The sequence below is a fragment of the Macaca mulatta genome, chromosome 4, assembly GCF_049350105.2.
Source record: "Macaca mulatta isolate MMU2019108-1 chromosome 4, T2T-MMU8v2.0, whole genome shotgun sequence".
Lineage (NCBI taxonomy): Eukaryota > Metazoa > Chordata > Mammalia > Primates > Cercopithecidae > Macaca > Macaca mulatta.
Window position 1 is genome coordinate 135,255,235 of NC_133409.1, and position 17,383 is coordinate 135,272,617.

Sequence of the window (17,383 nt, forward strand, 5' to 3'; positions counted from 1 at the left end):
GCTGCTTATGAGATGGCAGATGATAGTGTCTGAGGCCAGCAGAAAGGAAGGGAAAGGGAGGATACTGCTGTAGAAGGCGCCCAGAATGTTATTTTTCTAGCAAAGACTTTTCAGAATGAACACTGGAATTCGTTCTGCAGGCTTTCCAGAATTAAAGAATGTACATTTTCCCCAAACACTAAAATTAAACTATAAATCATGTTTATTCACAAGTTACATGTAATAGGAAACATTTCTGGTATTGATAACTCTGAATCAGTAGTCCCCAATCCCCAACTTATTAGCAGTCTTGCTTTCTGTGGTTTCAGCCACTCATGGCCAACTGGGGTCTGTAAATATTAAATGGAACATTCCAGAAAAAAACAATATAGAAGTTTTAAATCACATGCCATTCTGAATAGCATGATGAAATCTCACGCTGTTCATTCTGCCTTACCTGGAACATGAATCATCACTTTGTCCAGCGTATTTCTGTCCATTAGTCACTTAGTAGCTTTCTCAGTTATCAAATCTACTGTCAGGGTATGTATCGCAGCACCTGTGTTCAAGTGACTTTTATCTGACTTAACAATCACCCCAAAGCACAAGATTAGTGATGCTAGCATATTATATAACTGCTCTATTTCATTGTTAGTTATTGTTGTTAATCTCTTAACTGTGTCTAATTTATAAATTAAACTTTATCATAGGTATGCATGCATATAAAAAACATGGTATATATGGGGTTTAGTACTATCGATGATTTCAGACATCCACTGGGGGCCTTGGAACGTATCCCCCTCAGATAATGGGGGACCACTGTGTTGCCTTGCAACTAGAATGGTGATGAATGGTTGGGAGAACTGAGGTACACATTTTAAGGAAGGAGCCACAATTGACCTGAACTGCTCTGCTTACTAAGATAAGAAAATAAAAGATTTAGTAGAAAACCCAATAGCATGAAATCTGAGACAGTGAGGGGCTGGGAAAACATGAGGTAAGCATCATAAGGGCAATTTCAGTGACACGGGAGAAAGATGAGCTTGATGCCACCCCATCAACACACACACACACACAGACACACAGACACACACACACAGAGTCCTTATTTCCTGTACCTTGCTTCACGTTCTTCATAGCATTTTTGCTCATCAGACATATAACTCACTTGTTTGTTTATTGTCTGTATTTCTGTATCAGTCAAGGTCCTGGCAGAAAAGAAGTGACATTTTCAAAGGGTAACAGAAGAGGTAAGAGCAGTTAAGTCAACATAGAACTGGCAGCATCGAGCAGCCATGGGTTGCATCTCATTAAGCAAAAAGGGTCAAGAAGGGTGGGGAGGTAAGGGAGGTGTCAGAGGAACCTGCCAAGATCTGTGACTGTGGGAGAGGGGAATCCCCCAGGATCTGTGGCTAGAGGGGAGGAATACAATCACTGCCAAAACTGCTGCCTGCCAGGAGTTGGGGGGAGAAAATGCCAGGTTCTCCTGTGCTTCCATACTACAACATCCCGCTGGGATCTCCCACTCTCCCTACCTTCCATCACCCTCCCAGAAGACAAGGCACAGCAGAGCGCGGGGTTAGCCTCCTGGGGCACAGAAAAGGGCGAAGATGGACCTGGAGGGTAAAGAGAGGCTAGCTAGCACCTCCCGCAACTAGAGTGTAGACTCCTAGGGGACAGTTGTTTTCGTTACTTCTTATCCCCAGGGCCTAGAACAGCGTCTGGCATGTAGATTTTCAATAAATGTTTGATGATGCAATGAAGGTGTGCATGATTTGGAAAGAGAGAGATGTCGAAAGATTAAAGCAGTTTCCTAGCGTGTGTGATGTAAACCCACCTACTGCCACTATTATAGCAGACAGTTAGATTTACCCTTTCTCATAATGCTTTCACATGAAGGAATATTTTGAGGAAGGCAGCTATGGCAGGCAGATCTGGGAGAAAAGATACAGAAGATACAGCAAGGACCTCAGCACCACATGACCAACAGCAAAACCACAAAGTCTGAAGGTTAATGCTTTAGAATCTACAGGTGATAGAGGCACGGGAGCGTTCAAGCCCCAGCCAGCCCCCATCCCAGGGAGGAAGGCCTTGGGCATGGCACAGCTCTGGGTTCCATCCTGACCAACTCAACCCCTCTGAGACTGATTTTCCTCATCTGTAAAATGGGGATGAGGACAGAATGCGGTGTTGTGAAGACTGAGCAGGACCCAACACACTGTACCTAGGGTGGTGTAAACAGTAGGAGCCATAAGGATTGTTTCCTGTGCAAGGTAAGTTCTCTAATTTTGAGATAGGTGTGGAAACTGCTGCAGTTGCTCTGCTTTCTGGGCTGGAGTCATTCATTCTGCATTCCTGATTAGGGAGAGGGTCAGGCGGTAATAGGACACCTCGTTCCGGATGGCTTCACCCCGTCCCCCTACAAGGCTTCCTGCTTCCTTCCTTCAGGGTCAGTGGAGTCAAAGCTTGTTTTCCTTCTCACTCCAGGTCAGCACCACACAACACACTTGTTTTTTACAGGTGGCCCTGGGGGCTTGGAACCGCACTGACAGACATCTGTGCAGCCCTTCCTTCCTCTGGGTCAGGGAGATATTTCCAGATGGAGTTGAATTCGGGAGCAGGTGAGGGACTTGGAGAAAAGGAGAAAGGCAAGATTAGCTTCCTCTGAGAAGCTGGGAAATGCCTTAGTGAATCAGATTCATGTGGCCTTCCTTTAATATGAGCTCTCTCTCCACTTTTATTTGGTAGTGGCAAATTCTTCCTCTACCCTCTTTGGGTCTGTACCCCTAAAAGTACTGCTCTCAGATAAAATAAATTAGGCTAATGAAGAGAGAATGAGGCACCTCTGAATGAAGGTCTCCTGTGCTTGCATGAAGAGCTCACAAGAGACACTCTGGAATCCGTGACATCAGGGTGGAGTAGTGGGGGGTTTCCCTCAAGTGCAGGCAATAAGGTGGTGCATTGTCTGTAGAGAATTTGAAATCAACAATAAAACTGACTAAAGCATTTTTAAGGATTATCGGTCGGGCTCAGTGGCTCACTCCTGTAATCTCAGCACTTTGGGAGGTCGAGGCGGGCGGATCACGAGGTCAGGAGATCAAGACCATCCTGGCTAATACAGTGAAACCCTGTCTCTACTAAAGATACAAAAAATTAGCCAGGCATTGTGGCACGTGCCCATAGTCCCAGCTACTCAGGAGGCTGAAGCGAAATAATCGCTTGAACCTGGGAGGTAGAGGTTGCAGTGAGCCGAGATCACACTACTGCATTCCAGCCTGGGCGACACAACAAGACTCCGTCTCAAAAAAAAAAAAAAAAAAAAAAAAAAAAAAAAAAAAAAAGAACTATCACCATATGGTGGTGATCCCAAACAATGTCAGTGATAAAGTATTTTTCCTAAAAAATCTATTGAAGGTCTAAGTTCTTAACAATTGCTACCATTACCGGTGAGTTTCAGTAATATAAGCTGCTAATTAATGTACTTTTATTACTTACCTTTTAATAAATAGTGTTCTACAGAGAAGGTAATTCAGAAAACTCTCGTTTATATAGCAGCGCCTGACACAGAGGAACTCAGCTACACCTGTTTGTTCCAAGAGTCAGTTTCTAAGGGTTTGGGACTGTGTGAGTTTGCCTGAAGTCTCTCCAGCCTCTGCAGAATAACACATCCCTGCATTTGAACAGTAGATTAAAAACACGCAATGTTAGCGTGGTGGTTGTAAAGAAACCGAACACGTGTAGCTTCAATTCTGTCATTCTATGGGACCCTACAGAGTTTTTATTTTTTTTTATTTTTATTTTTATTTTTTTTTTGAGACGGAGTCTGGCTCTGTCGCCCGGGCTGGAGTGCAGTGGCCGGATCTCAGCTCACTGCAAGCTCCGCCCCCCGGGTTTACGCCATTCTCCTGCCTCAGCCTCCCGAGTAGCTGGGACTACAGGCGCCCGCCGCCTCGCCGGGCTAGTTTTTTGTATTTTTTTAGTAGAGACGGGGTTTCACCGTGTTCGCCAGGATGGTCTCGATCTCCTGACCTCGTGATCCGCCCGTCTCGGCCTCCCAAAGTGCTGGGATTACAGGCTTGAGCCACCGCGCCCGGCCTTTTATTTTTGTTTAAAATTTAAAACAGTGCAGAGTGCAATCTTCAAGGCATACTATTATTATTTGGCATGTACGAATTTTAGTTCACACTTAAACATTTCACTGAATTTTAGTAGTAGCATAAAGTAGAATGTTTCCTTTTTTAGTCAATTGCTTTAAATCGAAAGAATTCGTCAAGCAAATAAGGCTTATTGCGGAAAACAATGTCCTCATATAAAGAAGGGGAAAGTTCATAAAAGATCTAGTCCAAGTGTCAACTCTGCTAGATATCTCCATGGTCCAGAATTGTGTGTGCTGGCTGCTCTCTAATTTTACGTACAGAAGTGTGAGTGTGTATGTGGCATAAGAGTGTGCATGCGTGTGTGTGTATGTGTGTTTTTGAGAGACAGAGAGAGAGACATTAGTGGATTCAGGTGACTCAGGGGCAAGAGGTCACTCATAAGATTGCCCATATTTAGTGAGAGCCCAGAAGGTTCAAATGAAGAGTCCCAGACAAAGATGTGCCATAAAGTGTTCACATACTGCTGGGTAAAACACAAAGTCTAGATCTTAATGGCTTTCAACAAAATGGAAAAGTGAACAATTTGAGGAATTCTGGAAGAAACTAAAAATAGATGTGGTTTTCCCTCCCTTAATATTCCAGGTCAGACGAGGCAAAATCAAGGGCTCTGGGTCTGGAATAATTGTGTAATTGTTGATATGTAGCTATGTTTTGTGTACTGTGCTTCAGATCCAAAAATAGTTTAGTGGTCCTGAGAGGCAGACTCTGATAAATAGAAGGTGATGTAGTTATGAAAGGTCTTGAACTTGGAAACGTGGACCCCCTCATTGTGCTGAGATAGGCCATGGGAGCTGTGGAGGGCTGAGCAATTTCCATGAGGCCCGATGACAATCTGTACAATGCTAGACCATTTTGAATTGCCGTAGCAGCCACTGCGAACACCTTTGTCTTCAATCTCTTACCCTTTAAATTCCTAAAATAGAAAGCTCAGGCTAGAAAGCAGCGCAACTCACCTTCAGTAGTAGCAACCTGATCACCAGGCCAACTAGGTTGGTCCATCTCTCCGGGTTTGCCATTGTGGTATGAGACAGAACAGACCAGTGAATAAAGAGGGTACCAAAGTAATGACATATCCATGACTTGGACCTGGGGAGACAGAGAACTCAGTGGATTTAGGGGCAAGCAACTTGAAGTGAATAGCTAGTGCTTTTCTCCAGTATTAAAACAAGCAAGTAGTTTTGAACAGGAGTTACTTTACAGAGCGATATGTGTAGCATCTGGAAATTATTTATCCTTGTATTTTCTTTAAAAATGATTCACTACAGGTAACATAAAAGTGGTGCGCTTGGATACCAAGACCTTGCTAACTATCAAGTTAATATTTAGTTCCCCTAAGCTCACTCACAAGCTCTGTGGTTTTGCAGCATTCCACATCTCTACGTTTTTAAGAGGCACATTCTTCCTTCTCCCCAAGGAGTTGAACTTCAGAAAGTTTGATTAATTTTCATATATGCTTTGTTTTCCATTCCCATCACTGCTGCCTCCAACTTTGTGCTTCTTCTCAGTGATCTTATTTTTGGCCCCTTCTTGGCGATGCATTTCAGAGCCATTGTTGTTTTTCATAGACACTGGCGTCGCCCAGTCTTTTTTTCAGATTTCTTTCTCAAGCAAACATTGTCATTGTGCATGACATATTATGTATTCTTGAAAGGGCATTTTAAAAAGAATATGTCATTCCTCAGAGGAATTGCGAGGAGTCTTAGTATAGGGACGCGATTATTAGCCATCAAACAGGAGCCCAGGAGTAGTGACTCTGTGGGGAGGTGGGATGCATGCTTGAGAATGGTAATTTTCACCACATGGATGACTCATCTCTGGTTGACCAGAAGGTGATACTGACCTAGCGATGTCACCCTTCTATTGTAGGTGTTATAATTATTGAGCATCTGTTATGTACTGGGAATTTCTAGCTCTTCCTTAGAAATTACTTTCACTGTAGCTAAATTGTGGCATGGGGGAATCCTGTACCCCTGTTAACAAACAAGGGGCTTCGGGGGCATTAATGTGCACAGAAAACCCTTGTGTGGATATAGTAGCAACCACAACCATGCTGTGACTTTGCTTTGGGGTATACTGGATTCCACTAACAGTATATATCCTACCAAGTGAAAAGAGATAAGAGGTAAAACAAAATCTGTCCTTGATTTACTTACTTATTTTTAAAGCACTAATTGAACACCTACTATGTTCCTTTTAGCAGTTACCTAGCATTTTAGTTTGTCTTTTCTTTTATAACCTCACCTCCACATGAGTCACTTCTAACTAATAATTTTTTAAACTCATGGTCAAAAAATAATTTTTAAATGATCAATTCTTGAGTGTTCAACTTCATCTTTCTTAAATAGGTTCATGTACTGCACATGAATAAAATTCAGAGGGATCCAGAAACTTGCGTGGTAAAAAATATGCCTGCTAAATCACATTATGTTTTAACTGTATTTCAATACAATTATTTTCATTTATTATCTTATATATTCTGTTTCGTGCATTTACAAACATTATTCTGAGAAGGCTTACACAGCCTTCACCAAATGGACAAAGAGGTTTATGGCAAAAAAAAAAAAAAATTGATTCTGTTTTAGTCTTTTTTTTTTTTTTTGAGACGGAGTCTTACTTTGTCACCCAGGCTGGAGTGCAATGGCACGACCTCAACTCACTGCAACCTCTGCCTCCCAGGTTCAAGCAATTCTCCTGCCTCAGCCTCCCGAGTAGCTGGGATTACAGGTGTTAGTCATTCTTTTAGTGAGAGTCAATGAGATACAGACCCTCCTAGTCTTCATGTGACTAAAAATGTTTTTTATTTTGCCTTCAATCATGAAGGTTCTTTCAAGTGTGATACCCTGGAAGAAAGCACAGGCGAAAGAGGACAGTGGGCCCCTGGGCCAAGTCTTAGGCACACCTACGTAAGGAGACCAAGAGGAGGAACTGCCAGGGCAGGAGGAGAGTGAATGTCACAGAAGACACACAATATGTCTTGTGGTTTATAAGAAGGTAGAAGTGACCAACTATGTCAAATGGTGCTGCCGAGTTAAGGGAGATGAGAACAGCTAATGAACCGTTGGTTATAGCAACCTGGAGACTGGGGGAGCTCCCTGAGAGCAGCTGGGATGCAGAAGTGGGGAGGGGAGATGGATTTGACTGACTTTGAGGCTGGAGAGGGAGGTTAAAGAGGTGGAGATGAAATCTAGGTATTTGGCTCTTTAGTTAAGAGCTGTGAAGGGGAACAGAAAATGTTGCAGTAAATGAGGGGAAAGAGAAAGACATAACGTCAAAGAGATGCTCTATGTCTGTGTGCTGATGATGCTGAGGAAGTAACAGGGGACAGCACCCAGAGCCCAGTGGAAGAAGGGGCAGGCCTTATCATCCTCTCAAACTGGAAAGAAGGCCAGAATGGGTAGGGCAGGTGCAAGAAGATTGAAAGTTTTTATGTAGGTAGATGAATGTTTATTATTATTATTTTTAATAGCGTTTCCCTCTGTTGCCCATGCTGGGGTGCAGTGGTGTGATCATGACTCACTGCAGCCTTGACTTCCCAGGCTTAAGTGATCCTCCCACCTCAGCCTCCCTGGTAGCTGGGACTACAGGTGTGCACCACTATGGCCGGCTAATTTTTGTATTGTTTCATAGAGATGGAGTCCCACCGTGTTGCCTAGGCTGGTTTCAAACTCCTGGGCTCAAGGATCCGCCTGCCTCAGCCTCCCAAACTGCTGGGATTACAGGCGTGAGCTGCTGCACCCAGCCAAATGTTTCATTTAATTGACTGTTTTTCCAACGAAATGTGAGGCAAGGGTACTGCTAAGACTGAGGAGAGAAGAGAAGGTGAAATGGCCCTTTCAAGGAGTAAGAAAACTAACATAAATAATAGGATTGCCAAGTTATGTGGCCATAACAGTTCCACTGATAATGGGCAGAATGATTTTTACATGCAAGCTGCATGCCAGCCTATAAATAACTGCTGTCTGAAATACCACCCCCACACCATTTCCCACTTCTTTCTACCCTCATTGTCCTCCTGTTATCTCTACTGCCATTCATGTTACATCTTTAACTGCTGGTTTAAATTAATTCACACTAATATGGAACTCACTGGAAATGGAAATGAACAATATCTCAACATTTCAAAGATATTTGAGTCAGAGTAGGGGCAGTTTCTCCAGTTAAAGCAATTTGTCTCTAAAAGTGTAATTTTAAGGAATGAGGTGCAGATAAACAGGTTTTTCTGTTGCTTTCCAAATCCTGCTACAGAAGTGACAGTTTATGCTTCTGATGTCACCTGGCATCTTATTTTTCATACTATGGTGCCATTCGCTACACTTTCAGTTAAAAGCTGTATTCTAATATGTTAAAGAGAACCACTTAACATTCTTCCATGAAAGAATATAGGCCCTGGAGGCTGGGTGCAGTGGCTTACACCTGTAATCCTGGTACTTTGGGAGGCTGAGGTGGGTGGATCACCTGAGGCCAGGAGTTCGAGACCAGCCTGGCCAACATAGTGAAACCTCATCTCTACTAAAAATACAAAAATTAGCTGGGCATGGTGGTGAGTGCCTGTAATTCCAGCTACTCCACAGGCTGAGACAGGAGAATCACTTGAACCCAGGAAGCAGAGGTTGCACTGACCCAGAATGGTGCTACTGCAGTCCAGCCTAGGCAACAAGAGTGAAACCCCATCTCAAAATAAATAAGTAAATAATAATAAAACAATAAGAAGAATATAGGCCCTGGAAACATTGAGCTAATTTATTTAGAGTGTCATTTCTTGCTCTAAGTCATGAGCCAAACATCGCAAGGTAAAGACTACAAGTTTAACCCAAGTTTAATATTGCCTCTTTCTCTGCTCAGAAATCACTACTTCATCTTAGATATTAGGTATATGGATAACTACCGAACCTGTACCTGTGAAATTGTCCCAATTTAGAGGTAAGAGAAAGGGGTATCTTAATAGTGCTCCTTGGGAAGAAACTGTCTTTAGAAAAATACTGTGATAAACACCTAGAAAGCAATTGAGACTCAGACCTCTAAGAGAGTAGAAGTCTCATGCATAAAGTGAGGGATGGAATGTGTTTGTTACCCCCATAGATAGAGGAACCAATGGGAGAAGAGTAGAGAATACAGGGAAGAAGGGAAGAGAGGTCAGCGAGATGGTAGGTAGCTGGCACTAGAGAAGGTGGGAGTCTGTGGAATGCTCAGCGAAGAGGTGGTCAAAATATCCCAATAGAATAGTAACATCCACCCTTCCAATCACAACTTGGTTATTTTTCTGGTTGTAAATATGACTTTAGTCACTCCTTTACTCCCAAACTTTAGGTTCACATTTACTGGGTGTGTGGTGAAATTCAAAAAAGGGGCTGTTTTTCTTTCGTACCAACCTAGAGCCACACAGACACAACACACTAGGAGTGTGGCAGTTCTATAGGTTGACCGGGCCAGGAGAATATAAACATCCTTAGGAATTCCCAGGCGCCCTGAGGTGGGCTCTGAACTTCCACAAGCTGGGGTAAAGCAATTTTATCTAGAATTTTGATAGACCAGGATTCACAGCAGGTATTTGGTTTATGCTTCCTTCTGAAACCCTCATCTGACTTGGGTCAGTTCTTCTGTCCCCTCAAATGTTCCTGTGGTTTTCACCCCACTTTTTAGTATCTCCCTGGGTAAAATTAGGTAAAAATCAAATTGAAGCATTTTAGCCAGAGCATAGACTACACTTCTGTCTCAGGAGGGCAATACAGCTATTTGGCATGATGTGAGCTTAATTCTGGCCTAGGGAGGTACAACGTGGAGAAACTTCTTCAATAAAGCTTGCTTGTTGACTTATTGATGACAAAGCTTTGTTTATGGGTATTGTCTGAGAAGGAGGTTTCAGGCCTTTATCACCTGTTATGATGTTGTTCTGAGTACTCTATGAAAGCTGGGACCTAGGTCAGTGGGTGGGACTTGGGGGTTGTGGATGGAAAAGAGACTGCTTAACTGTTGCTGGTCTACTTCTGTGATAATAATGTTAACAAGGAAATTCTGTTGCTGGCTTGCATCAGAAGTGTTATTTGTGTTAACTAAATAAAGAGGGGATAAATGCTGACAGATTTTTTTATTGTTCTCGTCGTTACAGAGGTGTAACAGGACTTTACCTCCATGTGTCCTTATTCTACTTAGAACCATTATTTCTCCTACCAGAAAACTGGGGATGGGAATGCATGTGTTGGTGGGGACTGGGGGTCACCAGAGCATAAGGTAACAGCATGGGATGCAGAGACAGAAGATCTAAATTCTAAGTCTGTCTCTGACACTAATGCTGCTTGTGACCTTGGTTAAGCCTTTCAACTTTAATACTAGATATTTGGAACAAATGATCACCAGCTATACCCCCCGCCCACCCTTTGCTCTAACATTATTTGATTCTGATTTTCTCCTGGCGTGGATGACTCTTAGTACGTATTTGTCTAGTGGTTTTGGCATTATGACTGTTCACTAATCGCCTTAATAAATTCTGAGGAAATTATCTCTACAATCAGAGGTAAAAATGAGGGAAACTTTTTTGGGAGTCAAAGGAAAAGCTGAAGCACTGAAAATAGCATAGAATGATGGAATTTGGATGGGAGATGGTGTTGTGAGGACAGGACTTTGCAGTCCCAAGCCAGGATTCTGCCTGATGTTTGCAGATCAACCTCGCTGTTACTGCAGTATACGGTATCCACCAGTGCAGAGCACCCGCACCCAGGATGCACGGTAAAGAAGCAGAGGTTAAAACAGGAGTGACTGCCCAGTGTGCATGGACAAAATGACATGTGTACATTGAGAGGAAAAGTGTTGCTTCCTTCTAAATAGATTCCCTCCTAGGCCAAGACAAGAAGGAATGCCATGTCCTCAAATACCTGCTCTTCTCCATGGGACTGGGTTGGAGGGGACTGAGGGAGGAAGAGTCAATGACAAGTCGATGACTCTGAAATTCTGTGCATCACAGCTGAGGCATGTGGGTGACATATGTCACGCCATGGGGATCAGAAATGACTTCCTGCTACATAGACAGCATGTCATCTCTAAGAAGTGAAAGTAGAATGTGAAGGCTGTGGATGGCTCACAGGCCATTGGTGGTCAGCACTCTCCAAGAATAGATCAATAAGGGTCAAGAGAGAAGTGTGGATGACACCTCAATGAACCATACCTCAAATCTGCACTGTCCCCCCTCACCCGAGGTGCTGTCTCTCTCTCTCCCAGGAGATGGCAGGAGATGGCAGAGGGGGTAGTGCTAGGAATAGAGTCCAGAAAACGGTCCCACTTGGATTTCTGGCAGAAGCTGGGGCCATCACTGGAGTCATAAGAAGTGCTGGAAGGCAGCTGTCAACTGTGTCCAGTTGGCTCAAAAGATGGAAACTTTGCAATCTTCCATAGCAAAACAACATCAATGTCTGAGAGACGCATACACAAAGAAGGTGTAATAACACCGTCTATTGGTGGAATGGGTACAGTAGCATTCAGTGCAAATAAAATCTGAGTGGCTGCAGCTAAGCACAAATATGACCAATTCCATTAGTGGAGGCTCTGCCAAAATACACACACCCGAGATAAGAATAAGACCATTTGTATACTATGAAACTGCCCAGTTATTTGCCGGTTCCTTCCTTGCATAAGGACAGGTCAGTGCCAAAGGAGAACTTTCTTGGCCTCAATGTAGAAAGACCAAAAGAGAGCTGACCTTGGGTCAAAAGGGTTGCCAACATCTGGTTATGGATTAAAAAATAAGAGAAAATTTATAAAAGCAGGGCTTACCCTGTCAAGATGTGGAGGTAGGAGAATTTCGCAAGTTGAACTAATATGTACTTTAGCTATGCTGGCCAGGGCTGTGGCATTAATAACTTCACTTGTGCATTACACTTTCAAATACTCCTCTGCAATGAATCAGTTAAGCAGGCAACAGAGTTTTGCTCTTGTCACTCAGGCTGGAGTGCAATGGCGCAATCTTGGCTCACTGCAACCTCTGCCTCTCAGATTCAAGCGATTCTTCTGCCTCAGCCTCCTGAGTAGCTGAGATTACAGGCACCAGCAAACACTCCCTGCTAATTTTTGTATTTTTTAGTAGAGATAGGGTTTCACCATGTTGGCCAGGCTGGTTTCGACCTCCCGACCTCAAGTGATCCACCCGCCTCAGCCTCCCAAAGTGCTGGGATTACAGGCATGAGCCCCTGCACTCGACTTGGGAGCTTACCTTCTAGTGCAGGGCTGCAAGATGGATACATCCAGCAAAATTTACAAGTGTAATATAGTGTACCAGAGATGATATGGAAAACTAAAGCAAGTGGGGGGGATGTGGAGGGATGAAATGTAAGATATGGCTGTCAATGAAGGCCTCACTAAGACAGCAATGTTGGGGCAAAAGTGAGAATGAGGCGACGGAGTGAGTCTTGAGGAAATCTGTACAAAGAACATCCCTGGAAGGCAGAGAGAACAGCAAGTATGAAGACCCTGAAATGCAGACTGCCTGGTCTGCAAGGAGGCCAGTGTGCCTGGAGCAGCATGAACAATGGGGACAGAAGGTGGTGCAGATCATGTAGGTCTCTCTGGCTGTTGAAAGGACTTGTGCTCTGACTGCAGGAGTTGAGTTGAGCACAGGTGGACTTTATATAACTTGTATTCTATAAAGACCATTCTAGCTGCAGTTTTCAGAACAGACTATAAGGGGCAAGAGGAGATGCACAGAGACAGGGAAGACACCGGTAATTATCCAGTCAAGAGATAGTGATGGCTTGGATGAGAATGACAGCAGCAGAAGGGGTAAGAAGTGCCAGATTATGCATGTATTTTGAAAATAGAGCTAACAAGATTTGATGGCAAATTAAATGTAAAGTGTGCAAGGGAGGACTCAAAGATGACTCTCAGGGTTTTGATCTGGGTAACTGGAAGGATGGAGATGCCCTTTGCTAATATGGGAGAGACTGATGGTATAGCTAGTTTGGGAGGGATGATCGGGAGTTTAGTTTGGGACATGTTCTGTTGGAGGGCCTACTGAACAACTGAATGGAGATATCAAGTAGGCAGTTGAATACATGAGTCAGGAATTCAGGCGAGAGGTCTGGGATAGAGATAGACATTTGGAAGTCATCAGCAAAAAGATTTAAGCCAAAATTAGTAGAGATTACCTGGGAAATAAGTGTCAACAGATAAGCATTTCAAAGACTGAGCTATGAGACATTCTTATGTTAAGAGGAAGGACCAGCAATGGAAAATGAAATGGAGAGTTTAATTTCACTTACTTTTACTGATAACCCACTATATACCAGCACTATAATAGGAGCTGGGCATAACATAAATGAGACCAGTGTCTGCCTTCAAGGTGCTGCATTCAAACAAATGGATTTTGTTTGAATGCAGTGTGGTAACTTCAAAAAGACATGCATCTGGCAGTGTGGGATCAGGGAAAAGAAATACTTGGCTCAGGCTGGGAGAAATAGGAGGGTCCTTGGAAGAAATGACACTTGGAACTTAAAAGGAGACTAAATGTTACCTGTGTGAAGAAAGGAGAAGGGCAGAGTGAAAGAAGGGCAGGAGTGAAACAGCTGGGAACATGCTGGAAAATACGTATTTATTTGGTGCTGAAATTTCTTCATGAGAAAGTAGGAGCTTTGTCTCTAATGAGACTGTACCTTACAGTCATGAGAGATATTTCATATTAAGAAACATAGATAACCTGACTGGTGAATTATTCTGACTACATTTGCAGTTTGGTTGAAGAAGTTTGGGTTCAGCCACCAACACCAACGTTTTAGGATTCGGGAAAACGGCCTCTGTGACAGTCAATTCCAGCCGTAGCTACGACGGGGCAGGGTCTCTCCATCCACAGTTCATTCTGGGTTGCCGCTGAGGCCATATGGTGGTTCCCTTTTTTATTTGCTTTTGTTTTCATTGTAATGTGTGCGCAGCAAGCACACAGTGTTCCTAACAACAAGCAGGGACCCGTGGACGAGAAGAATTGCTCCTCAGAGAAGGAAAGGGACAGTCACTTTGACAACGCCCATTCCATATTAGAGAACCTGCTGCACCCAGCAACCAAAACACAAGCAGGAAAACAGGCAGCATTTGCCCAGGAACTGTGTCCCTCAGCAGGCTGTTTCTTAAGTCAGGGTGTGTCCAATCCAAGCTGTAGACTACAGCTGAGAATCAGTATCTAGAAGTGGAATAATAACATTTTGAAGTTCATCCTCTTCTTGCCCAAATACTCTGGTCTCAAGCCTAAGTCCCGCTGGTGGTTGCTGACTTGCCCCAGTCTGATAGCATGACAAGAAGGGAAGGCAGCTGGAGGGGAGAGAGGATGAACTTGGAGGCACTGGAGCCCAGGGCTCCAGAGAACAATGAACAGTTACTAAACTCTTCCTCTTCAGTTTCAGCAGAGTCTGTAAACTCAGTACGATTATCATCCCACTTTCACACATTATAAAACTGAATCTCAGGGCCAGGAGCAGTGGCTCATGCCTGTAATCCCAGCACTTTGGGAGGCTGAGTCAGGGGATTACCTGAGGTCAGGAGTTTGAGACCAGCCTGGCCAACATGGAAAGACCCCATCTCTATTAAAAATACAGAAATTAGCCAGATGTGCTGGTAGGCACCTATAGTCCCAGCTACTTGGAAGGCTGAGGCAAGAGAATCGCTTGAACCCAGGAGGAAGAGGTTGAAGTGAGCCAAGATCACGCCACTGGACTCTAGCCTGGGCGACAGAGCGAGACTCCATCTAAAAACAAAACAACATTGAATCTCAATAGGGTCAAGTAATGTGTAAGAATCGCTTGAACCCGGGAGGAAGAGGTTGCAGTGTGCCAAGATCGCACCACTGGACTCTAGCCTGGGCGACAGAGTGAGACTCTGTCTAAAAACAAAACAATATTGAATCTCAATAGGGTCAAGTAATGTGTACGTGGCCACATAAAATCGGTGGGACTAAAGCGTCAATTCCTACAGTCTGACTCCAGAGTCCCTTCTTTGACACTATGAAGAATTCTCTGAAGATACTCTTGGGACTACCTGCATGGGACTCACCTCAAGCATTTATTTCCAATGCCGATTCCAGGCCATTCATCAAATTTTCTGTGGGCAGAGCTCCAGAGTAGAGAGTCAAACAGCATTTTCCATCTGCGTTCTGACCTTGGGAAGGTTTCTCCTTGGGCCTCAGTTTCCTCTCTTGTAAAATGAGGATCAGAGGGGTCACTTCCAGTTCAAAAATGAGCTGACTATAATTCATCTTTAAACCCAACAACCTGAATGCAGCCTGCCAACCAGGCCTTTACCATATATCTCGTTATCTTTAAATATCCGTGTTACTGAGTGGTATTTTAAGTACCACTACATTTATAGTTTGATACACAAATACTCACGGAGTTTCCCTGGAAACCTAGGAGAACTGGACATCCCTCCAATGTGGCATTTTTGAGGTACAGCCCTCCCGCGGGGGAGGACTGAACAACTTCTTTAGATCTCTTCTCTTCTGCGGATTCTTTTATTCTCTGCTTTCTTGGCACTGCTAAAGACAAAGAATTCATCGCTGGTCTTCATTTTCCTTCACTCTGAAATTACAATCTAATTTAGTGGTCATCTTTTAAGTTGAAACCAGGCATCTTGTACCTCTCATTAGCTCTAACCTATGTTTGGTTTGCTCTGGTTTTGCTTTTCTGATTTTTTTCTTTGGAGAAAGGAAAGTGAGAACTAGGGGCATTGACTAAACAAGTCTGTCCACTTGGTGGAGAGGTTTCCAGATAAGAAGGATCTGAAGGACTTCCCATGGGCGTGAGGGAAATCGCACACGCCATCCGGGGAAGAGGACCAGGAAATCACTTTTTGTTTTTAAAACAGCAGCGCGGCTCTCAGGGATGACTCTGTGAGGCTGGGAGGATCATAGCTGGGGGAGGCCTCAGTGAGGCTGAGCGTGGGAGCGGAGCTGCTAGTCCTGTCTGAAAACGCGAAATGAGTCTTGCTTGGTTCTCCCTCCACTGGGCGTGAGGCCCCCTGCCCAGGAGGCCGCAAGACAAATGGCCCCATAGTGGAAACTGGGAAGCTTTTAGGCATCTGATCAGAGCAGGAGCCAGCCGGGGGACCGCAGTGCTGGACAGGTAACAGACATTTCTCCTACTACGGTCTGTCACTCTGTCTCCCTTTGTAGCAAGAGCTCAGGGGCTCCTAAATCACTTCTCTTAAGACATCTTCCACTTACGATCCTCTTTGCCTGCTTTTCTTTTGCGTAGCTATGATATGTATGTTGGGAAGGTAAAGTACGTCCAGTCAAGACTGTTGTGCACACTGTTGGTCCAGTTAATGAGCCTATGTTAAAGGAGATGGAGTATTGAGCAACTAGCTGGGATCCTTTAGGATTTTCTTTATAACAGACTTTTTTTTTTTTTTTTCCAAACAAGTTCTCTCATCCTTAAACCAGAAAATACTATAAAAACCAATGCATTCATGAGCTACTGAGCTGCTGCTCTTGCCAAGAGCATTTCAGGGCCAGGCGGCCATTGCTGTGGTCGGGCTGAAGAAGGTCGGGCTGAAGAAGGAAGTTGCAGTAGGAGACCCGGGTATTCGCTCAGCTCCCAGAGAGTCGTTCCAAAGGGCAAGGGATGACCTTAAAAATGTAAAATGTAGGCTGCAGCCTCCCACCGAGGACTGAGGGGAAAGGAGTTTGTAGTCAGCGTTAGGAAGGAGGTCAGTAAAAGTGCGGGGGCTTCAGGGCCAGGCCGACTCGTTTTGAAAGGAGCAACTCTGTGATGTGCAGTTTGCTTACACCATGTTTTCTCATACTTCAGAAAGCCGAGCCACGCCACTTCACTATAGCATTTTTTCTTTCATAAAGGGCTAATGTAGTTGGTTTTTCAATGAAGGTTATTTTTGAATTACACAAATAATACTTGACTATATTCTTATCATAAAAGAATAACTCTAAGTAGGTTTTATTTATTTTTTTTTTTTTTGAGATGGAGTCTCACTCTGTCACCCAGGTTGGAGTGCAGTGGCACAATCTTGGTTCACTACAATTTCTGCCTCCTGGGTTCAAGTGATCATCCTGCCTCAGCCTCCTGAGTAACTGGGATTACAGGCACCTGCCACCACACCCCGCTAATTTTTGTATTTTTAGTAGAGATGAGGTTTTACCATGTTAGCCAGGTTGGTCTCGAACTCCTGACCTCAGATTATCCACCCGCCTCGGCCTCCCGAAATGCTGGAATTACAGGCATGAGCCACTGCAACGGGTCTTCTCTTAACAGTTCTCAATTGCA

General features: G+C 44.0%; 1 protein-coding gene and 1 long non-coding RNA gene across 9 annotated transcripts in view; one reads left to right on the forward strand and one right to left on the reverse strand.

The window, feature by feature from the left end:
* Positions 1–17,383, forward strand: part of ADGRF5 (adhesion G protein-coupled receptor F5) — a 102,843-nt gene that overhangs the window by 17,584 nt on the left and 67,876 nt on the right. For 4 of the 8 annotated variants that reach the window (XM_015136505.3, XM_015136502.3, XM_015136508.3 and 1 more), the window contains exon 1: positions 15,988–16,225. The exons of the other annotated variants lie outside the window; for them this stretch is intronic. The gene's annotated coding sequence lies outside the window, so the exon portion shown is untranslated. Of the gene's footprint in view, positions 1–15,987; positions 16,226–17,383 lie in introns of those variants that run through there. 8 annotated transcript variants of the gene reach the window in all.
* Positions 13,694–15,853, reverse strand: LOC114677599 (uncharacterized). Its single transcript, XR_003728961.2, has 3 exons — positions 15,494–15,853; positions 15,159–15,299; positions 13,694–14,292 (listed from the first exon to the last, which is right to left on the reverse strand). It is a non-coding gene; the product is annotated as an uncharacterized LOC114677599 (long non-coding RNA).